This window comes from Onthophagus taurus, chromosome 10 (assembly GCF_036711975.1).
Source record: "Onthophagus taurus isolate NC chromosome 10, IU_Otau_3.0, whole genome shotgun sequence".
Taxonomy (NCBI): domain Eukaryota; kingdom Metazoa; phylum Arthropoda; class Insecta; order Coleoptera; family Scarabaeidae; genus Onthophagus; species Onthophagus taurus.
Window position 1 is genome coordinate 9,519,292 of NC_091975.1, and position 25,451 is coordinate 9,544,742.

Below are 25,451 nucleotides of genomic sequence, written 5' to 3' on the forward strand. Positions count from 1 at the left end.
TTGTAAAATTCGAAAAAAATATCGATTATTTCAAAAATTTATTTCTCAAGAACTGAAAGAGATTTTTGAAAACGGCTTTTTGCATTAAAAAGAGGATACTTTAATTCATAATTGGTGATATTTCCACAAAAATCCTTCAGGAAATTAATTTTATAGCGAATTTTGAAAATTATCGATGAAAATTGCAACATCGAAAATTTTATCAAAACTTCAAATATTGTTTTCTCAAAAACTAAAAGTTATTTTTCAAAACGGGTTGGTTCCTTGGAAAGAGGACACTTTTATTAACACTTTGGGAAATTTTCATACTCATATTCCAAGAAATGGATTTTATACGAATTTTTAAAACTTAATCGGCGAAAATTGTAAAATTCGAAAAAAATATCGATTATTTCAAAAATTTATTTCTCAAGAACTGAGAGAAATTTTTGAAAACGACTTTTTGCCTTAAAAAGGGGATACTTTAATTCATTAATTGGTGATATTTCCACAAAAATCCTTCAGGAAATGAATTTTATAGCGAATTTTGAAAATTATCTATGAAAATTGCAACATCGAAAATTTTATCAAAACTTCAAATATTGTTTTCTCAAAAACTAAAAGTTATTTTTCAAAACGGGTTGGTTCATTGGAAAGAGGACACTTTTATTAACACTTTGGGAAATTTTCATACTCATATTCCAAGAACTGGATTTTATACTAATTTTTAAAACTTAATTGGCGAAAATTGAAAAATTCGAAAAAATTGTCGATCATTTCAAAAATTTATTTCTCAAGAACTGAAAGAGATTTTTGAAAACGGCTTTTTGCATTAAAAAGAGGATACTTTAATTCATAATTGGTGATATTTCCACAAAAATCCTTCAGGAAATTAATTTTATAGCGAATTTTGAAAATTATCGATAAAAATTGCAACATCGAAAATTTTATCAAAACTTCAAATATTGTTTTCTCAAAAACTAAAAGTTATTTTTCAAAACGGGTTGGTTCATTGGAAAGAGGACACTTTTATTAACACTTTGGAAAATTTTTATACTCATATTCCAAGAACTGGATTTTATACGAATTTTTAAAACTTAATCGGCGAAAATTGTAAAATTCGAAAAAAATATCGATTATTTCAAAAATTTATTTTTCAAGAACTGAAAGAGATTTTTGAAAACGGCTTGTTGCATTAAAAAGAGGATACTTTAATTAATAATTGGTGATATTTCCACAAAAATCCTTCAGGAAATTAATTTTATAGCGAATTTTGAAAATTACAACATCGAAAATTTTATCAAAACTTCAAATATTGTTTTCTCAAAAACTAAAAGTTATTTTTCAAAACGGGTTGGTTCATTGGAAAGAGGACACTTTTATTAACACTTTGGGATATTTTCATACTCATATTCCAAGAAATGGATTTTATACGAATTTTTAAAACTTAATTGGCAAAAATTGAAAAATTCGAGAAAATTGTCGATCATTTCAAAAATTTATTTCTCAAGAACTGAAAGAGATTTTTGAAAACGGCTCTTTGCATTAAAAAGAGGATACTTTAATTCATAATTGGTGATATTTCCACAAGAATACTGCAAGAAATGAATTTAATAGCGAATTTTGAAAATTGCTACATCAAAAATTTTATCAAAACTTCAAATATTGTTTTCTCAAAAACTAAAAGTTATTTTTCAAAACGGGTTGGTTCATTGGAAAGAGGACACTTTTATTAACACTTTGGGAAATTTTCATACTCATATTCCAAGAAGTAGATTTTATACGAATTTTTAAAACATAATCGGCGAAAATTGTAAAATTCGAAAAAAATATCGATTATTTCAAAAATTTATTTCTCAAGAACTGAAAGAGATTTTTGAAAACGGCCTTTTGCCTTAAAAAGAGGATACATTAATTCATAATTGGTGATATTTCCACAAAAATCCTTCAAGAAATTAATTTTATAGCGAATTTTGAAAATTATCGATGAAAATTGCAACATCGAAAATTTTATCAAAACTTCAAATATTGTTTTCTTAAAAACTAAAAGTTATTTTTCAAAACGGGTTGGTTCATTGGAAAGAGGACACTTTTATTAACACTTTGGGAAATTTTCATACTCATATTCCAAGAACTGGATTTTATACGAATTTTTAAAACTTAATTGGTAAAAATTGAAAAATTCGAAAAAATTGTCGATCATTTCAAAAATTTATTTCTCAAGAACTGAAAGAGATTTTTGAAAACGGCTTTTTGCTTTAAAAAGAGGATACTTTAATTCATAATTGGTGATATTTCCACAAAAATCCTTCAAGAAATTAATTTTATAGCGAATTTTGAAAATTATCGATGAAAATTGCAACATCGAAAAGTTTATCAAAACTTCAAATATTGTTTTTTCAAAAATTAAAAGTTATTTTTTATAACGGGTTGGTTCATTGGAAAGAGGGCACTTTTATTAATATTTTGGGAAATTTTCATACTCATATTCCAAGAAGTAGATTTTATACGAATTTTTAAAACTTAATCGACAAAAATTCGAAAAAATTGTCGATCATTTCAAAAATTTATTTCTCAAGAACTGAAAGAGATTTTTGAAAACGGCTTTTTGCATTAAAAAGCGGATCCTTCAAGAAATTAATTTTATAGCGAATTTTGAAAATTATCGATGAAAATTGCAACATCGAAAATTTGATCAAAACTTCAAATATTGTTTTCTCAAAAACTAAAAGTTATTTTTCAAAACGGGTTGGTTCATTGGAAAGAGGACACTTTTATTAACACTTTGGGAAATTTTCATACTCATATTCCAAGAACTGGATTTTATACGAATTTTTAAAACTTAATTGGTAAAAATTGAAAAATTCGAAAAAATTGTCGATCATTTCAAAAATTTATTTCTCAAGAACTGAAAGAGATTTTTGAAAACGGCTCTTTGCATTAAAAAGAGGATACTTTAATTCATAATTGGTGATATTTCCACAAGAATACTGCAAGAAATGAATTTAATAGCGAATTTTGAAAATTGCTACATCAAAAATTTTATCAAAACTTCAAATATTGTTTTCTCAAAAACTAAAAGTTATTTTTCAAAACGGGTTGGTTCATTGGAAAGAGAACACTTTTATTAACACTTTGGGAAATTTTCATACTCATATTCCAAGAAGTAGATTTTATACGAATTTTTAAAACATAATCGGCGAAAATTGTAAAATTCGAAAAAAATATCGATTATTTCAAAAATTTATTTCTCAAGAACTGAAAGAGATTTTTGAAAACGGCCTTTTGCCTTAAAAAGAGGATACATTAATTCATAATTGGTGATATTTCCACAAAAATCCTTCAAGAAATTAATTTTATAGCGAATTTTGAAAATTATCGATGAAAATTGCAACATCGAAAATTTTATCAAAACTTCAAATATTGTTTTCTTAAAAACTAAAAGTTATTTTTCAAAACGGGTTGGTTCATTGGAAAGAGGACACTTTTATTAACACTTTGGGAAATTTTCATACTCATATTCCAAGAACTGGATTTTATACGAATTTTTAAAACTTAATTGGTAAAAATTGAAAAATTCGAAAAAATTGTCGATCATTTCAAAAATTTATTTCTCAAGAACTGAAAGAGATTTTTGAAAACGGCTTTTTGCTTTAAAAAGAGGATACTTTAATTCATAATTGGTGATATTTCCACAAAAATCCTTCAAGAAATTAATTTTATAGCGAATTTTGAAAATTATCGATGAAAATTGCAACATCGAAAAGTTTATCAAAACTTCAAATATTGTTTTTTCAAAAATTAAAAGTTATTTTTTATAACGGGTTGGTTCATTGGAAAGAGGGCACTTTTATTAATATTTTGGGAAATTTTCATACTCATATTCCAAGAAGTAGATTTTATACGAATTTTTAAAACTTAATCGACAAAAATTCGAAAAAATTGTCGATCATTTCAAAAATTTATTTCTCAAGAACTGAAAGAGATTTTTGAAAACGGCTTTTTGCATTAAAAAGCGGATCCTTCAAGAAATTAATTTTATAGCGAATTTTGAAAATTATCGATGAAAATTGCAACATCGAAAATTTGATCAAAACTTCAAATATTGTTTTCTCAAAAACTAAAAGTTATTTTTCAAAACGGGTTGGTTCATTGGAAAGAGGACACTTTTATTAACACTTTGGGAAATTTTCATACTCATATTCCAAGAACTGGATTTTATACGAATTTTTAAAACTTAATTGGTAAAAATTGAAAAATTCGAAAAAATTGTCGATCATTTCAAAAATTTATTTCTCAAGAACTGAAAGAGATTTTTGAAAACGGCTTTTTGCTTTAAAAAGAGGATACTTTAATTCATAATTGGTGATATTTCCACAAAAATCCTTCAAGAAATTAATTTTATAGCGAATTTTGAAAATTATCGATGAAAATTGCAACATCGAAAAGTTTATCAAAACTTCAAATATTGTTTTTTCAAAAATTAAAAGTTATTTTTTATAACGGGTTGGTTCATTGGAAAGAGGGCACTTTTATTAATATTTTGGGAAATTTTCATACTCATATTCCAAGAAGTAGATTTTATACGAATTTTTAAAACTTAATCGACAAAAATTCGAAAAAATTGTCGATCATTTCAAAAATTTATTTCTCAAGAACTGAAAGAGATTTTTGAAAACGGCTTTTTGCATTAAAAAGCGGATACTTTAATTCATAATTGGTGATATTTCCACAACAATCCTTCAAGAAATTAATTTTATAGCGAATTTTGAAAATTATCGATGAAAATTGCAACATCGAAAATTTGATCAAAACTTCAAATATTGTTTTCTCAAAAACTAAAAGTTATTTTTCAAAACGGGTTGGTTCATTGGCAAGAGGACACTTTTATTAACACTTTGGGAAATTTTCTTACTCATATTCCAAGAAATCGATTTTATACACATTTTTAAAACTTAATTGGCAAAAATTGAAAAATTCGAAAAAATTGTCGATCATTTCAAACATTTATTTCTCAAGAACTGAAAGAGATTTTTGAAAACGGCTTTTTGCATTAAAAAGAGGATACTTTAATTCATAATTGGTGATATTTCCACAAAAAGCCTTCAGGAAATTAATTTTATAGCGAATTTTGAAAATTATCGATGAAAATTGCAACATCGAAAATTTGATCAAAACTTCAAATATTGCTTTCTCAAAAACTAAAAGTTATTTTTCAAAACGAGTTGGTTCATTGGAAAGAGGACACTTTTATTAACACTTTGGGAAATTTTCATACTCATATTCCACGACTTTTGAAACTTAATTGGCGAAACATGACATTTCAAAAATTTATTTCTCAAGAACTGAAAGGTATCAGAAGACTAAATATTGCTAATGGAGGACTAGAAGTTGCTAATAGATGATTAGATACTGCTTGCAGAACATTGGTTTCTGCTGGTAGAACACTAAATATAGATAACAGAAAGCTATACACTTCTAATAGAAGACTAAATACGGGTGCCAGAAGATTAAATACACTTGCAGAACACTACTTGCTGCTGGCATAAAACCAAATATTGTTTATATTTGCTTATATTCTTTATTTGGGTGTTTCCTTTCACTTTTTAATGTTGATTACTCAGAACCCACTTCTCTTGAGCCAATCCCCATAAAAAATAGCTTGGCAATAAACCTTTTGGTTCTTAACCAAAATTGATGGTCTTACGTTGAAAGAATTAAATTAAAAATTATTAATTTTTGCAATAAAATCATTCTTTAACATTAAAATTAATTAACACTACGTTAAAAATTTTTTTGTGTTAATAAATTTTTATACAACATTTCTAATCCGGTTCAATTAACACGTTTTAGTCTATTATAATATACTTTTAAAGTGGATAACCTTCACCAAACCAAAAAATAATTACATACCAAGAAAAAAGTGGTTCATCAAAATTTCATTCCAACCCAATAAAATGAGATAAAAATACTTTATTATCTAATAGTGAAATTATCGATTGGAATTAACTAAAATTAATAAAAACCAATCAAATTAAATAAGCTTCAAAATTATTATCTACGTTGTAAATCAAAAACGAGAACATTGGTCATAAACAAATAAAACTACCGGCTTTCTCATTTTTTTTTTTTTTTTTTGGTGCAATAAAACAATTTCACATGGTAATATAAAAGCTCATTATTTTTTATCACTTTTCACGTTGTTATAATGTTCATTTAGATTTGTTTTGGTTAACGCAATTATATTTGAGGTCACTCGAGATAAATCCCATTCAAAAATAGATTCATTCTTCCTTTCACGATTGGTTAATGTCCCTTTAGATCTTATTTGCGGCGTGATAACACGTTACAACTACGAGTGCTAAAATTACATTTTATAACACTTAAAGTTATCATCATTTCTTAAGACATAGGATGATCTCATTTTATACCAAGAGTAGGTTGAGATTTTATTTTTATAAATGTCGTAGGTCGAAAGAAATTTAATGTTTAAATTAAATTATAGTGAAAATAAAAATTTATGATAATTATTCGTAACCATGAAGGAAAATTGAGTACAAAAACAATCTCAAATGTAAATACTAAATAGAAACGCTTCTAAAATATTTAATTATATCTCGTTGCATTGAAACTGTTTGTTTATTATTTCTTTGCAAATTAATCTTTAAAGATAGAGTTGGAAATCAAGGTCGTTATAAAAATTTATACTATTTAATAACGTCATTTTCTGTGCGTTCTTGTGGTTTCCGTTCGACTTCTTTAAAGCCTTAACACCGTTTTTGATCTTAACCGCGATATCTTTCAACATACCGGAATCTAAAAAGAACCTAATCGTTTTTATATAAACACAAAAAATTCCTACTGGTTTTTATTAAAGAATTCTTAATCATTTCACCTTGAAATTAAAAAAAAATAATCTACTAGAAACTGGTGATGGATAAATATGAAATAAGTATAGATTATGATTTCTTGATGCACTAGGAATATTGTTTTCTCAAAAACTAAAAGCTATTCTTCATTGGAAAGAAGACAATCTTATTAACACTTTGGGCGATTTTCTTACTCATATTCCAAGAACTGGATTTGATACGAATTTTTAAAACTTAGTCTAGCTTTGGCAGAACAATTTTCACAACTTCCTCTTACTTTTGAACTTGCGCCACGACATTTTCGTGGGCGCAGTAAATTTGAATATTTATTTATCAGACCTGTAGCTAGAACGACGAAAATCTGATAGAATATTGAGAAAAAACATATTGAGCAAAAACTAACATTTTCGCAAAACCTAAGTGTCTAAATCAAATTTTTTTGGAAGCCGTGTTTATTGAAATTAAGAAGTGAAACTTATTTTAAACTGAAGCTCAAAGCTTTCTCTTTAAAATGATGAGAATAATGAAAATATTGAGAAAAAAAATGTTGAAATAAAACTTACATTTAAAAGAGCCAAAAAAGATGCTAATTTAAAAATTCTTGGAAGCCGTATTTATTGAAATTAAGGAATGAAACTTATTTTAAATTAAAGCTCAAAGCTTTCTCTTTAAAATGATGTATAATAATTGTTGGGTTGGCTTGGAAAAATATTGACAAAAAAAACGTTGAAATAAAACTTACATTTTCGTATAACATAAAAGTGTCAAAAAAAGACGTTAATTTAAAAATTCCTGGAAGCCGTATGTATTGAAATTAAGGAATGAGACTTGTTCTAAATTAAAGCTCAAAGCTTTCTCTTTAAAATGATGTATAATAATTGTTGGGTTGGATTGAAAAAATATTGAGAAAAAAAGTGTTAAAATAAAACTTACATTTTCGTATAACATAAAAGTGTAAAAAAAAGATGCTAATTTAAAAATTCCTGGAAGCCGTATGTATTGAAATTAAGGAATGAGACTTGTTCTAAATTAAAGCTCAAAGCTTTCCCTTTAAAATGATGTATAATAATTGTTGGGTTGCATTGGAAAAATATAGAGAAAAAAAATGTTGAAACAAAACTTACATTTTCGTATAACCTAAAAGTGTCAAAAAAGATGCTAATTTAAAAACTTCTGGAAGCCGTATTTATTGAAATTAAGGAATGAAACTTATTTTAAATTAAAGCTCAAAGCTTTCTCTTTAAAATGATGTATAATAATTGTTGGGTTGGATTGGAAAAATATTAAGAAAAAAAATGTTGAAACAAAACTTACATTTTCGTATAACCTAAAAGTGTCAAAAAAAGATGATAATTTAAAAATTCTTGGAAGCCGTATTTATTGAAATTAAGGAATGAGACTTATTTTAAATTAAAGCTCAAAGCTTTCTCTTTAAAATGATGTATAATAATTGTTGGGTTGGATTGGAAAAATATTGAGAAAAAAAATTTTGAAACAAAACTTACATTTACGTATAACCTAAAAGTGTCAAAAAAGATGCTAATTTAAAAATTCCTGGAAGCCGTATTTATTGTAATGAAAGAATGACACTTGTTCTAAATTAAAGCTCAAAGCTTTCTCTTTAAAATGATGTATAATAATTGTTGGGTTGAATTAGAAAAATATTGAGAAAAAAAAAGTTGAAATAAAACTTACATTTTTGTATAACATAAAAGTGTCAAAAAAGATACTAATTTAAAAATTCCTGGAAGCCGTATTTATTGAAATTAAGGAATGAGACTTATTTTAAATTAAAGCTCAAAGCTTTCTCTTTAAAATGATGTATAATAATTGTTGGGTTGGATTGGAAAAATATTGAAAAAAAATGTTGAAACAAAACTTTCATTTTCGTATAACCTAAAAGTGTCAAAAAAGATGCTAATTTAAAAATTCCTGGAAGCCGTATTTATTGAAATTTAGGAATGAGACTTATTTTAAATTAAAGCTCAAAGCTTTCTCTTTAAAATGGTGTATAATAATTGTTGGGTTGGATTGGAAAAATATTGAGAAAAAGAATGTTGAAACAAAACTTACATTTTCGTATAACCTAAAAGTGTCAAAAAAGATGCTAATTTAAAAATTCCTGGAAGCCGTATTTATTGAAATTAAGGAATGAGACTTATTTTAAATTAAAGCTCAAAGCTTTCTCTTTAAAATGATGTATAATAATTGTTGGGTTGGATTGGAAAAATATTGAGAAAAAAAATGTTGAAATAAAACTTACATTTTCGTATAACATAAAAGTGTCAAAAAAAGATGCTAATTTAAAAACTCCTGGAGGCCGTATTTATTAAAAGTAAGGAATGAGACTTGTTCTAAATTAAAGCCCAAAGTTTTCTCTTTAAAATGATGTATAATAATTGTTGGGTTGGATTGGAAAAATATTGAGAAAAAAAATGTTGAAACAAAACTTACATTTTCGTATAACCTAAAAGTGTCAAAAAAAGATGCTAATTTAAAAATTCCTGGAAGCCGTGTTTATTGAAATTAAGGAATGAAACTTATTTCAAATTAAAGCTCAAAGCTTTTTCTTTACAATCATGTATAATAATTGTTGGGTTGGATAGGAAAAATATTGAGAAAAAAAAAAATTGAAATAAAACTTACATTTTCGTATAACATAAAAGTGTCAAAAAAAGATGCTCATTTAAAAACTCCTGGAAGCCGTATTTATTGAAATTAAGGAATAAGACTTATTCTAAATTAAAGCTCAAAGCTTTCTCTTTAAAATGATGTATAATAATTGTTGGGTTGGATTGGAGAAATATTGAGAAAAAAAATGTTGAAACAAAACTTACATTTTCGTATAACCTAAGAGTGTCAAAAAAATGTTAATTTAAAAATTCCTGGATGCCGTATTTATTGAAATTAAGGAATAAGACTTATTTTCAATTAAAGCTCAAAGCTTTCTCTTTAAAATGATGTTTAATAATTGTTGGATTGGATTGGAAAAATATTGAGAAAAAAAGTGTTAAAATAAAACTTACATTTTCGTATAACATAAAAGTGTAAAAAAAGGATGCTAATTTAAAAATTCCTGGAAGCCGTATGTATTGAAATTAAGGAATGAGACTTGTTCTAAATTAAAGCTCAAAGCTTTCTCTTTAAAATGATGTATAATAATTGTTGGGTTGCATTGGAAAAATATAGTGAAAAAAAATGTTGAAACAAAACTTACATTTTCGTATAACCTAAAAGTGTCAAAAAAGATGCTAATTTAAAAACTCCTGGACGCCGTATTTATTGATATTAAGGAATGAGACTTATTTTAAATTAAAGCTCAAAGCTTTCTCTTTAAAATGATGTATAATAATTGTTGGGTTGGATTGGAAAAATACAGAAATAAAACTTACATTTTCGTATAACCTAAAAGTGTCAAAAAAGATGCTAATTTAAAAATTCCTGGATGCCGTATTTATAGAAATTAAGGAATAAGATTTATTTTAAATTAAAGCTCAAAGCTTTCTCTTTAAAATGATGTATAATCATTGTTGGGTTGGATTGGAAAAATATTGAGAAAAAAAATGTTGAAATAAAACTTACATTTTCATATAACATAAAAGTGTCAAAAAAGATGCTAATTTAAAAATTCCTGGAAGCCGTATTTATTGAAATTAAGGAATGAGACTTGTTCTAAATTAAAGCTCAAAGCTTTCTCTTTAAAATGATGTATAATAATTGTTGGGTTGGATTAGAAAAATATTAAGAAAAAAAATGTTGAAACAAAACTTACATTTTCGTATAACCTAAAAGTGTCAAAAAAGATGCTAATTTAAAAATTCCTGGAAGCCGTATTTATTGAAATTAAGGAATGAGACTTATTTTAAATTAAAGCTCAAAGCTTTCTCTTTAAAATGATGTATAATAATTGTTGGGTTGGATTAGAAAAATATTAAGAAAAAAAATGTTGAAACAAAACTTACATTTTCGTATAACCTAAAAGTGTCAAAAAAGATGCTAATTTAAAAATTCCTGGAAGCCGTATTTATTAAAAATAAGGAATGAGACTTGTTCTAAATTAAAGCTCAAAGCTTTCTCTTTAAAATGATGTATAATAATTGTTGGGTTGAATTAGAAAAATATTAAGAAAAAAATGTTGAAACAAAACTTACATTTTCGTATAACCTAAAAGTGTCAAAAAAGATGCTAATTTAAAAATTCCTGGAAGCCGTATTTATTAAAAATAAGGAATGAGACTTGTTCTAAATTAAAGCTCAAAGCTTTCTCTTTAAAATGATGTATAATAATTGTTGGGTTGAATTAGAAAAATATTAAGAAAAAAATGTTGAAACAAAACTTACATTTTCGTATAACCTAAAAGTGTCAAAAAAGATGCTAATTTAAAAACTCCTGGACGCCGTATTTATTGATATTAAGGAATGAGACTTATTTTAAATTAAAGCTCAAAGCTTTCTCTTTAAAATGATGTATAATAATTGTTGGGTTGGATTGGAAAAATACAGAAATAAAACTTACATTTTCGTATAACCTAAAAGTGTCAAAAAAGATGCTAATTTAAAAATTCCTGGATGCCGTATTTATAGAAATTAAGGAATAAGATTTATTTTAAATTAAAGCTCAAAGCTTTCTCTTTAAAATGATGTATAATCATTGTTGGGTTGGATTGGAAAAATATTGAGAAAAAAAATGTTGAAATAAAACTTACATTTTCATATAACATAAAAGTGTCAAAAAAGATGCTAATTTAAAAATTCCTGGAAGCCGTATTTATTGAAATTAAGGAATGAGACTTGTTCTAAATTAAAGCTCAAAGCTTTCTCTTTAAAATGATGTATAATAATTGTTGGGTTGGATTAGAAAAATATTAAGAAAAAAAATGTTGAAACAAAACTTACATTTTCGTATAACCTAAAAGTGTCAAAAAAGATGCTAATTTAAAAATTCCTGGAAGCCGTATTTATTGAAATTAAGGAATGAGACTTATTTTAAATTAAAGCTCAAAGCTTTCTCTTTAAAATGATGTATAATAATTGTTGGGTTGGATTAGAAAAATATTAAGAAAAAAAATGTTGAAACAAAACTTACATTTTCGTATAACCTAAAAGTGTCAAAAAAGATGCTAATTTAAAAATTCCTGGAAGCCGTATTTATTAAAAATAAGGAATGAGACTTGTTCTAAATTAAAGCTCAAAGCTTTCTCTTTAAAATGATGTATAATAATTGTTGGGTTGAATTAGAAAAATATTAAGAAAAAAATGTTGAAACAAAACTTACATTTTCGTATAACCTAAAAGTGTCAAAAAAGATGCTAATTTAAAAATTCCTGGAAGCCGTATTTATTAAAAATAAGGAATGAGACTTGTTCTAAATTAAAGCTCAAAGCTTTCTCTTTAAAATGATGTATAATAATTGTTGGGTTGAATTAGAAAAATATTAAGAAAAAAATGTTGAAACAAAACTTACATTTTCGTATAACCTAAAAGTGTCAAAAAAGATGCTAATTTAAAAACTCCTGGACGCCGTATTTATTGATATTAAGGAATGAGACTTATTTTAAATTAAAGCTCAAAGCTTTCTCTTTAAAATGATGTATAATAATTGTTGGGTTGGATTGGAAAAATACAGAAATAAAACTTACATTTTCGTATAACCTAAAAGTGTCAAAAAAGATGCTAATTTAAAAATTCCTGGATGCCGTATTTATAGAAATTAAGGAATAAGATTTATTTTAAATTAAAGCTCAAAGCTTTCTCTTTAAAATGATGTATAATCATTGTTGGGTTGGATTGGAAAAATATTGAGAAAAAAAATGTTGAAATAAAACTTACATTTTCATATAACATAAAAGTGTCAAAAAAGATGCTAATTTAAAAATTCCTGGAAGCCGTATTTATTGAAATTAAGGAATGAGACTTGTTCTAAATTAAAGCTCAAAGCTTTCTCTTTAAAATGATGTATAATAATTGTTGGGTTGGATTAGAAAAATATTAAGAAAAAAAATGTTGAAACAAAACTTACATTTTCGTATAACCTAAAAGTGTCAAAAAAGATGCTAATTTAAAAATTCCTGGAAGCCGTATTTATTGAAATTAAGGAATGAGACTTATTTTAAATTAAAGCTCAAAGCTTTCTCTTTAAAATGATGTATAATAATTGTTGGGTTGGATTAGAAAAATATTAAGAAAAAAAATGTTGAAACAAAACTTACATTTTCGTATAACCTAAAAGTGTCAAAAAAGATGCTAATTTAAAAATTCCTGGAAGCCGTATTTATTAAAAATAAGGAATGAGACTTGTTCTAAATTAAAGCTCAAAGCTTTCTCTTTAAAATGATGTATAATAATTGTTGGGTTGAATTAGAAAAATATTAAGAAAAAAATGTTGAAACAAAACTTACATTTTCGTATAACCTAAAAGTGTCAAAAAAGATGCTAATTTAAAAATTCCTGGATGCCGTATTTATTGAAATTAAGGAATAAGATTTATTTTAAATTAAAGCTCAAAGCTTTCTCTTTAAAATGATGTATAATAATTGTTGGGTTGGATTGGAAAAATATTGAGAAAAAAAATGTTGAAACAAAACTTACATTTTCGTATAACCTAAAAGTGTCAAAAGAAGATGCTAATCTAAAAATTCCTGGAAGCCGTATTTATTGAAATTATGGAATGAGACTTATTTTAAATTAAAGCTCATAGCTTTCTCTTTAAAATGATGTATAATAATTGTTGGGTTGAATTAGAAAAATATTAAGAAAAAAAATGTTGAAACAAAACTTACATTTTCGTATAACCTAAAAGTGTCAAAAAAGATGCTAATTTAAAAATTCCTGGAAGCCGTATTTATTGAAATTAAGGAATGAGACTTGTTCTAAATTAAAGCTCAAAGCTTTCTCTTTAAAATGATGTATAATAATTATTAGTTTGGATTGGAAAAATATTGAAAAAAAAAATGTTGAAATAAAACTTACATTTTCGTATAACCTAAAAGTGTCAAAAAAGATGCTAATTTAAAAATTCCTGGAAGCCGTATTTATTGAAATTAAGGAATGAGACTTGTTCTAAATTAAAGCTTAAAGCTTTCTCTTTAAAATGATGTATAATAATTGTTGGGTAGAATTAGAAAAATATTAAGAAAAGAAATGTTGAAACAAAGCTTACATTTTCGTATAACCTAAAAGTGTCAAAAAAGATGCTAATTTAAAAATTCCTGGATGCCGTATTTATTGAAATTAAGGAATGAGACTTGTTCTAAATTAAAGCTCAATGCTTTCTTTTTAAAGTGATCTGTAATAATCACTCCTAATAACCATTTAATAATAACCAACGACACCACTTTTCACTAAACTTCTAACCTCACATCTGGACGAATAAGTTTAAATATATCATTTTTTTATACAGATTCTTTTTTTTATAGTAGAAACTATAGACAGTTTAAAACAACCAGTACTTTAAAGTACCATCGGGACACAAAGGGTTAAGAGAAGTCGTCTAATTTTAACATTTTGTGATTTATGCCATATCACTACAAACCGGTGATAGATAAATATGAAATGTTTCAGAATCATGATTTCTTGATGCATTAGTTATATCGAGAATTTACTGTATTAATTGTTTTTAAACATTTTTTGCCATGGAAAATTTCCACGATGCACATCCTAAGTTAAAATTACTCAATTGGAACGATTTAATTGATTTAATTATGCGATTGAAGTGCGTGACTAGTTTTTTTCCGCCTAACTCCCTAAAATTAGTTATAATAAAAAATTTCTATTTATTAAACAAACTGCATTGTCTCTAAGTAAACCCAATTACAAGCTATAAATATGACTTAAATGTGTGTCAAGTTTATTTGTTCCATAAATAGTCGTTGTAAATAATGTTATCCAACGATTAAACTTTTGTACACATTTTCTAATCGTTAGTGTAACTCTCTAACATGTTTTTTTTGCTTTAAACGTTTCTTTGAAAAAAAAAAAAAATGGAAAAGTTTTCTATTTTTTATTACTTGCCTAAGTCTAAAACGAAGTCGCAACTTTCCATAACGAAGCAAACACAAAAATAACACGTTAATAACAGATTAAAAACGTTGTGATGAAGAAACGACATTTTCATCAAAATCAACTTATTTTTTTTTGGTTTTATTTATAACTTTGTTTTGTCGATTATTATTTAATCGATAAATATAGTTATATAATATATTAATACTATGCAATGATAAAAGTACTTAGATTGGATAATAATGAATTTAAGTTAAGATTATTGTTAGCGGTTTGTTTCAGGGTCGAATGAATTATGCGAATTGCGACGGTTTTGTTTCGTAGAATTGTTGCTTCCGTAAATAATTGGTCGATTTCGAACGAAAACCTTTGATTTCCACCGACATTAAACATACACACAAGAAATTATTACAGAGTGGCTTTGTAACTTGTTTCAATTTTATTGTATCATCAACAGGTGTGTTTATAACTGTTAATCCGTTTATGGTTGAAAAAATCAAGGAAATAAGTGTAATTCATTTAAGATGAATCATAATGGTAATAAGATTCAATTAGAATTAGGATTAGATTTTATCAATTCAAAACATTTCCAACAAACTTTTCTACGTTCTGGTACTTTTGGTACCACTTCCGTTTCCTTCTGAATTGTCTACTATCTTAACAGAAATTTCTATCCAGGTTTTCTCCAAACTCTTCCCCAGAGTTTCTTTTTGCCCATTTTATGTGGAAAAACGGAGTTATTTCGTAACTTTTGTGATTTTCTGGACCTTCGCCAACTCAATCATGTACAGGTGTCCCAATTTCGATGTCCGCATAGGCTATCTCCGAAACTAAAAGAGATAGAAAAAAAGTAGCTTACATGTCATGATCTCGTTTTTTGAGAAAATGCTAATGCCGAAAACTCCGAACAGCTATCGTCTTTTGTTTTCGCCCTATCGGCAAAAACCGAAAATTTTGCGAAAACGACATTCGCGAATATCTCACTTATTATCAAAGATGGAGTATTATAAATAAAACATTATATGGGCAACTTTTTACGAAGAATTCAGTGGCGTAGGTAGAATTTTTTTCCCATCTTTTATTTTCGAGATTTTAGACGTAACTTTATTTTTTTAAATGGAAATCATAGTTGGCTATGGCTTAAAATAATTTGTTATTTTCTTCTGATAACAAATATATATAGTTTGTGGGGTATATTTCTTATAGTTACTGAATAATTAACAAAAATTCATTTTGTTCTACCTAAAACTAATGTATGTATTTAAAAGTTAATGTTGCTATGGTGATAACCATACATACTATGATGCAACATAATGTATCAAATAATTGCCAAAGTTTGTATTTAAAAATTCGATAACAACTCTAGCATTATGTGCTGGTACGATGCACCAGCATGTTAAGTGTCAAAATATAACAAAACTGAATAAAACTTTACAATGAATTTCGAAAATTATGAAAAATGTAACATGATGGAATGCTATATGTTATCAGATAAGAATGCGACGTTAGCCGCGGAATTTTATTTTACAAGATATCCAGAAAGAAGACAACCGCACGTAAGAACCTTCAGCCGGTTAGCAGAAAATTTAATAGATATTTGGTACTTCCCCAAACCACATACAAAAACATACCAAAATGACCTGCAAGAGAAATTGCAACAAGACGTCTGACCCAAAAGCCGTTGCTCCCGAATATGAAAGAAAAATAAGTATAAACCTTACAAAGCGGGGCTAACTCCTTATTTACGTGCTGGAGATGTCAATCGAAGATTAGAATTTTGTAGATGATATTTAGAAAAATTAAATAGTCTGCTGTTTGTTCAAAATGTTATCTGGACCGAACAAGTCTCTGAGTGTTCAAAGAAGCTTGGGGTTCAATGTATGGTGTGCCCTTTTAGATAATAGAATTTTGCCATATAGTATCTACCATAAAACCTTAAACTCAGAGAAATACCTCAATATATTAAGGCAGCACTTGAGCCTTTGGTCGCAAATTTGGCATTAAATATGTCTCAAATGATATATTTTCAATATGACGGAGCACCAGCACATAATGCCAGAGTTGTTAGTGAATTTTTAAATACTACTACAAACTCCTTGCTACAAACTTTGACAATAATTGGAAACAATGCTTTCCCTCATGGTATGGTTATCACCATAACAACATTAAGTTTTAAATACATACAATAGTTTTAGAAAGAACAAAAAAAATTGATACATTATATTCCATCATAGTATGTATGGTTATCACTAGGGCACGAAACTTTTGTAACAAAACGATACGATTTCCCCCCTCCACTTGTTCTCATAGGCTAGTTTTCTAGGAAGCCACTGAGAACAAGTGGAGGGGGGAAATCGTATTCTTTTGTTACAACAGTTCCGTGCCTTAGCTATCACCATAGCAACAATAACTTTTAAATACATACATTAGATTTAGATGGAACAAAATTAATTTTTGTTCAACAAACTATATATATTTGTTATCAGAAGAAAATAACAAATTATTTTAAGTCATAGCCAACTATGGTTTCCATTTAAAAAAATAAAGTTACGTCTAAAATCTCGAAAATAAAAGATGGGAAAAAAATTCTACCTACGCCACTGAATTCTTCGTAAAAAATTGCCCATATAATGTTTTATTTATAATACTCCATCTTTGATAATAAGTGAGATATTCGCGATTGTCGTTTTTGCAAAATTTTCAGTTTTTGCCGATAGGGCGAAAACAAAAGACGATAGCTGTTCGGAGTTTTCGGCATTAGCATTTTCTCGAAAAACGAGATCATGACATGTAAGCTACTTTTTTTCTATCTCTTTTAGTTTCGGAGATGGCCTATGCGGACATCGAAATTGGGACACCCTGTACTGAACTGTGACAATCGTCTATTGGATTTGGTTCTGACAAATACTGACCATCAGTTTGATCTTGTTCATGATGATTGTCCCTTCGTCTACGAGGATCAGTGCCATCTTGCCTTGGATATTACAATTTAATAACGGCAAATGATGGTTTGCCGAACTTTCCGTCTTTGGGTGGTCGAGCCAACTTTCCTGGCATGTATGATAAACTACTTTACACGGATTGGTCTTTTCTAAATGTGGAGGTTAATGCGGATGATGCTTTGCGAGCTTTTTATAAAAAGTTGTATGAGATTTTGGATTTATTTGTTCCTAAGAGATTGAGTCGTGGATCCTCATACCCTATTTGGTACACTCCAGAAATTAAGCGGCTATTAAAGTTGAAAGAGTATTATAGGAGGAAGTGGAGGAGAAGCAGTAGTGCTTTCCATTCAGCGGAATATAAAAGATTGAGATGTTTGACTAAACAGAAAATTTCTGATGCGTATACTTCCTTTACTATTAGTGCTGAACAATCGCTTAGTTCTGATTCCCGTAACTTTTGGAATTATATAAGACAGAAAACAACGACCTCTCGACTTCCTGGAAAAATGATGCGTGATAAGTCCACCTACACTGATCCTGAAAAAATAGTTAATGCTTTTGCAGATCAATTCTCTGGAGTATATTCTGGTGTCTCTGCTTATAACATGGTTTGTTGCCGATGTCACCGAAGAAGAGGTTCTTCATTTCCTAAAAAGGTTACCTAATAAATTTACTGCTGGTGATGATGATCTTCCTGCATTTTTCATTCGTGATTGCTGTGCAGTTTTTGCAGTTCCGCTTCATTTAATAATTAACCTATCCTTAAGCACTTGCTTGTTTCCTAAACTTTGGAAGCGCTCACGCATTGTTCCTGTATTCAAGCATAGCGAACGTACCAACATTACTGATTATCGACCAATATCGTTATTGTCCAATTTCGCTAAGGTATTTGAATGTGGCTGAAGTTTGATTCACTCGCCAGACACAGATTCGAATATTTATAGTCGATCAAACAAGTAGTGGTCCTCAAATTTTCTTTCAAATATGAACTTCTTTTCTCACCACTTGGGAGCGTTTCACTCTAAAATCACGCTAAGTACTTAAGTTGAACCCTCTAGAACCCCCGTGCACGATCAGAACCCCCGAATTTAGAGATGGGGATGCAGGGTGAGGGTTTAATTTTTATTCATTTTGTAGGGTAACTTTAGGATTTTTTTTCTCATCCCCCGCGGAGTGCTTCACTTTGCAACCACGCTAAATAATTAAGTCGAACCCTCTAGAACCCCGTGCACGATCAGAACCTTCGAATTTATAGATGGGGATGCAGGGTGAGGGTTTAATTTTTGTTAATTTTGTAGGGTACCTTTAGAATTTTTTTTCTCATGTCCCGCGGAGTGCTTTACTTTGCAACCACGATAAATAATTAAGTCGAACCCTCTAGAAACTCCGTGCACGATCAGAACCCGCGAATTTAGAAATGGGGATGCAGGGTGAGGATTTAATTTTTGGTAATTTTGTAGAGTAAGTTTAGGATTTTTTTTCTCATCCTCCGTGGAGTGCTTCACTTTGCAACCACGTTAAATAATTAAGTCGAACCCTCTAAAACCCCCGTGCATGATCAGAACCCCCGAATTTAGAGATGGGGATGCAGGGTGAGGGTTTAATTTTTGTTAATTTTGTAGAGTAAGTTTAGGATTTTTTTTCTCATCCCCCGTGGAGTGCTTCACTTTGCAACCACACTGAATAATTAAATCGAACCCTCTAGAACCCCCGTGGACGATCAGAACCCCCGAATTTAGAGATGGGGATGCAGGGTGAGGGTTTAATTTTTGTTAATTTTGTAGAGTAACTTGGGGGTTCTGATCATACCCGGGGGTTCTAGAGGGTTCTACTTAATTATTTAGCGTGGTTGCAAAGTGAAGCACTCCACGGGGGATGAGAAAAAAAATCCTAAAGTTACTCTACAAAATTAACAAAAGTTTAACCCTCACCCTGCATCCCCATCTCAAAATTCGAGGTTTCTGATCGCGCATGGGGGTTCTAGAGGGTTCGAGTTAATTATTTAGCGTGGTTGCAAAGTGAAGCACCCCCCGGGGGATGAGAAAAAAAAATCCTAAAATTACTCTACAAAATTATCAGAAATTAAACCCACCTCCAGCATCCCCATCTCTAGATACGGGGGTTCTAGAGGGTTCAACTTAAATACTTAGCACGATTTTAGAGTGAAACGCTCCTAAGTGGTGAGAAAAGAAGTTCATATTTGAAATAAAATTTTAGGACCACTACTTGTTTGATCGACTGTAAATATTCGAATCTGTGTCTGGCGAGTGAATCTAACTTCAGCCACAGAACAGATTATTTACAGGATGATTTATCCACAGGTTCAGTCATTTGTGTCACCATATCAACATGGGTTTATCAAGCGTCGTTCGACCATTACCAACCTCGCGGTGGTTACTGAGGTAATTTGTGAATCTTTGGATAGGGGCGGTCAGGTAGATGTGGTATACACTGATTTTTCTAAAGCATTCGACATGATTCATCATGACGTCCTCTTGTATAAACTTAGTGCTTTTGGCTTATCTCCTAAGTTTATGAAACTGTTTTATTATTATGTGTACTGCAACGGTTATACGTCTATGGAGTTTACGGCTAGGTCTGGTGTTCCTCACGGCTCAAATCTAGGTCCCCTACTATTTGTTATCTTCTTGAATGACCTTCTAGACAAATTTTCATCAAGCGTACTAGCTTATGCAGATGATCTGAAACTATTCCGACCTATTTTTGCGGACCGTGATGTCAGTGTTCAGTCGGATTTGGACGTCTTGGTGGAATGGTGTAACCGTTATCAGCTAAAGATTAATGCCAATAAGTGCGGTGCGGTTAGTTTTACACGCAAGCTATCTCCTCTTCCATCTTCTTATTATATAGAAGGTGTTCTTCTTGAGAAACTATCTACAATCAAGGATCTGGGGGTAACTTTTGACCGCAAATTGTCTTTTGTACCTCACCACGAAAATATTGCATCTTCTGCAGCGAGGATGCTTGGTTTCGTTTTGCTTTTTCTGATATCGACCCTATTTTCGACCTTTATATTGTCCAAATTGGAATATGGCTCTGTAATTTGGTCGCCACATTATGTGTGTCATAGACTTATGTTGGAGAGAATTCAGAGGAGATTTCTCAAATATTTGTCTCTACGCCTGGACGGATCATACCCGGATCGTGGAATGGATTACGCATCCCTGCTGCGGCGTCACAACTTTTCTGCACTAGACGTAAGAAGAGATGACCAGCGCATCAAGTTTTTGCAGAAGTTAGTGCACGGTGAATTGGATTGTGGTTGGTTGTTGTCGCGGATCATTTTCGCGGTGCCTACGCGTACAACACGTAGTACAAATCAGTTTTATTTGAGGAATTGCAGATCCAATGTTTTAGCCAACTCCCCGGTGCAGAGGATGTGTAAACTAACTAACAATCAAGGACCTTGAAAACCAGCGAGTCATGGTTAGAAGACTGTATAATAAAGTCAGGAATTCCAAACTCGAGCAAACATGGGATCTCTATAGAAAAGCCCTAACGGAATATAACTTGGCTATCCGCAAAGCCAAAAGAAAAACCTGGCGCAGCTTCTGTGAAGGCATAGACAATACGCCTACAGTTGCTCGTCTGCATAAGATCTTGGCAAAAGATCACAACGCTGATCTAGGCCACCTATGCAAACAAGATGGTAAATATACAGAGGATGCTAAGGAATCGTTGGAGCTCCTACTGAGTACACACTTTCCTTTCTTAAAAGTCTGCCCCCATGCAGATGCCGACCCTGAAGTAATGGACATAACCCGTCCATCAGGTAGGGTTCGCAGCACAGCTGGGAATATTTTCACACCCAACAGAGTAAGGTGGGCTATCTCGAATTTCAAGCCCCTAAAATCGCTTGGAGGAGACGGAATTCTGCCTATATTTCTGCAAAAAGGCTTAGAAGACCTTCTCCCAATAATAATATCCCTATATATAGCTAGCTACAGCTTTAGCTATATACCCACTCTATGGAGGAAAGTAAAGGTGGTCTTCATACCTAAAGGTGGTAGGCGTTCAAACGTGGACCCCACGGCGAAAACGGTGAAAAGGTAATCGATCAATACCTAAGGAATGGAGTGCTTGTCACAAATCCACTCCACCCTAGCCAACATACTTACCAGAAAGCAAAATCAACAATTACCGCTCTCCATGCTTTGACTAGCACCTTAGAGGAGGCAATTGCAACCAAAGAGATAGCCCTTTGTGCTTTCATAGATATAGAGGGTGCGTTTGATAACACCTCATATGAATCCATAGAGAAGGCTCTAAACGTAAAAGACATACATCCGTCGACAATCAAGAGGTGTATAGCCATGTTGAAAAGTCGGCAGATCACAGCCAGTCTGGGAGGCGAGTCGCTGACTATAAAGGCGCTAAGGAGGAGTGTTATCACCTCTATTATGGTGCCTGGTAGTTGATGACTTGATGAACAGCTTACTAAAAACGGATTTAAGATACAAGGGTATGCTGATGACCTGGTAATCACAATCCGAGGTAAATATGATTCAATCATAACTCAGCTAATGCAGAAAGCCCTACTACTCACCAGTACTTGGTGCAGAGGCAATGGGCTCAGCATCAATCCCAATAAAATCGAAATAGTCCCTTTCACTCGGAGAAGGAAGCTACAAATAAAAGCACCCTCCATTGAAAGCAGAACTATTAACCTCAAAACAGAAACGAAATACCTAGGGGTAATACTTGAAAGTAAACTAAACTGGAACTCACACTTAGATAAGGTGAGGAAAAAGGCCATCATGGCAAACCAGATCTGCCGCAGGCTCCTAGGAAGGAACTGGGGTCTCAAACCACGAATGGCTCATTGGGCCTACGTAGCAATAATCAGACCCATGGTCGCCTACGCCTCATTGGTTTGGTGGCCAAAAACAAAACATAAGACAGCTCAATAACAACTGGCACAAATCCAGTCTTAACATAACGGGTGCAATGAGATCCTGTCCGACGGTTGCTTTGGAAGCCCTACTCGGTCTCACACCGCTCCACATATATATACAAAAAGAGGCAGCCTTAAGTGCCTTATCACTGAAAACAGTTTCTTCACTCAAGTTGATGCAGGGTAACCTCAGAGGACACCTCGAGATCCTCAAGGACCCATGTCTAAATCACCTGATTGAAATTAAAACGGACCTCATACCGACGGAATACAATTTCAACCAACCGTATAAGGTCATATTTAGTAGCAGGGATGATTGGGCCTCAACTAAAAAGAGGAGCCCTAGCCTGGTACACCGATGCTTCAAAGACAGTAAGATCTGGAGTAGGCATGGGCATCAGTGGACCAAATAGCCACATCAAATTGCCCCTCAGCTCGGACTTAACAATTTTCCAAGCAGAAGTTCTTGCTATAAACTTCTGCACCGCTTTGAACCTACAGAAGGGACAAAAAGGTGCATCCATAAACATTTTCACAGACAGTCGGGCCGCCTTAAAGGCAATTCAGGCCTACACGTATGGCTCCGCACTGATCAGAGAGTGTACCAACAACCTGAGAGAACTCGCTAGGAGCAATGATGTTACCCGGAGCCTACGATATTCCAGGCCGTACTGTGATGGTGGGGGTTCGGGGTATAAACTACGATGACAAAGACGGACTATAGCAGTGTAGCCGTTTTAAGAAGACATTCATCGTTCTACGTGGATAGAAAAAAATATTTGTTTTTATGTGGCATTAAATTTTCTTACTTTCCTACTATTTTCTGCAAAATTATTATTATTTATGATTTTTGTATAATTATTTAAAAATATATTGCACAAAACCGATGTAAAAAAAAAATTACAAAGAAAGGCTAAATAGAACAAAGGAAAACCCAACCACAAAATAGACGGCAACGAATATAAGCTTAACTCTGAGAAAATATTAATTAAAAACACAATCTTCTTTATAAAAAGACGAAAATCTGATGAAAAACAAAAATGAAAAATTAAATAAGACGTAGAAAACCTACAGAAAAAACCCTGAAAATATCTAACGTTTAAAACTGTGAGGACGCTCCGACTACCTATCAGCTCGACAGTTAAAACACGACTGAGTGGTACCCCGAGATGAAGAATCGTACCCTGAGATTCGAGTCTCCCCACCATTACAGTATGGCCTGGAATATCGTAGGCTCCGTGTTACCCTATGGTGGGTTCCAGGTCACAGCAACATTGAGGGCAATGAGAAGGCCGACAAGCTGGCCAAAGAGGCAGCAAACACGCCCTTTATTGGATCCCAACCTGGATGTGAACTACAAAAAAGCCACCTAAAACAAATAACAACTGGGAGGCTTCAAAGCTGGAAAGAACTTCCAGGTCACAGACAAGCGAAGAGTATGATAACTCCGTCGCAAAACAAAACCAAAGAGGTTTTATGCCTCAGCAAAGGGGATCTAAGAACGCTCTCAGGCTACCTAACCGGCCATGTGCCCCTAAAATACCACCTCTTCCACATTGGACAAGCTGAGGATCAAACTTGTCGACTATGCAACGACGAGTCAGAAACTGCTGAACATATACTGTGCAATTGCGTCGCCAGAGGACGTCTAAGGCACAACGTCTTCGGTAAAACTCCCCTGTTACCTACCGACATAAAGGTTCAAGACCTCAAGACAATACTAAGGTTCATTAAGGACCTACATTTGCCCTAAACCTTTGGAGGGCTAAAGTTACAATAGATCTTATAGGTCGCGGTAACGAGAGGGGCCGCCCTCCTCAGCCCGGCAGCAATAATAATAATAATAATAATCGATATTGGCCGAAAATCACTCAGGCGAGTAGGGCACTTAATCTTAGGAATGGGAACAACGCAGGCCTGTTTCCAAATTGTAGGAAAGGTCGAAGACTCTATGGAGAAATTAAAGATATGAAGCAATGGTGGAGTAATTACGTCCAAGATGGGAAGGAGTTGCCTAACACTAACATCGTCAGCACCGACACTTGTAGAGCGCGTTCAGACTCCTCAAACATGGTGAAAGAAAACCGAGAATTGACGAGAGCAGAACCACTGATAGTGAGCAATGTTGACTTCTTGATTGACTCGTCGAGAGTAGTGGGCGAATTAGCAAAATAAGCACCTAAAGAATTACAATCAAAGCTATGGCAGGAAGGAGTTTCAATTACGCCAAGAGAACGCATGGTCTTCCAAAACGTTTTCGGTGTTGTATAAGATAACTTCTGATAAATGTAAGTTTTTTTGGCATTTCGGCAACGGTGGTTACAGAGGTTCTGTAGAACGCGGTAGTTTTCTCTATTAATAGGATTAGAATATTAGAATAGGATTAGATTTTATCAGTTCAAAACATTTCCAACAAACTTTTCCACGTTTTGGTACTTCTAGTACCATTTCCGTTTCCTCTTTCAAATTTTTTATGTATCCTTCTGACCAACCTTCTGAATTGTCTACTATCTTGACAGAAGTTCTCTTCCCCAGAGTTTCTTTTTGCCCATTTTAAAACTCTCTTACAGTTGTTCCTTTTCTGCATGTACTCTTCATACTCTGGTTGCTGTCTTGTCCTCTTCCATTGCCTCCATGCCGCCTTATTCTCTGTTACTACTTCCTTGACTTTATTATTCCATCTACTGGTGCTTTTCATCACATTTATCCCAGCTGCTGGTGCTCTTAGCTTTTCCCATCTTATTCTCTA

General features: G+C 31.2%; 1 protein-coding gene across 1 annotated transcript in view; it reads left to right on the forward strand.

Annotated features, from left to right (window-relative positions):
- The window catches only part of LOC111419837 (aquaporin homolog protein drip), a 100,275-nt gene that overhangs the window by 20,099 nt on the left and 54,725 nt on the right, over positions 1-25,451 (forward strand). The gene's annotated exons all lie outside the window — the stretch shown is intronic.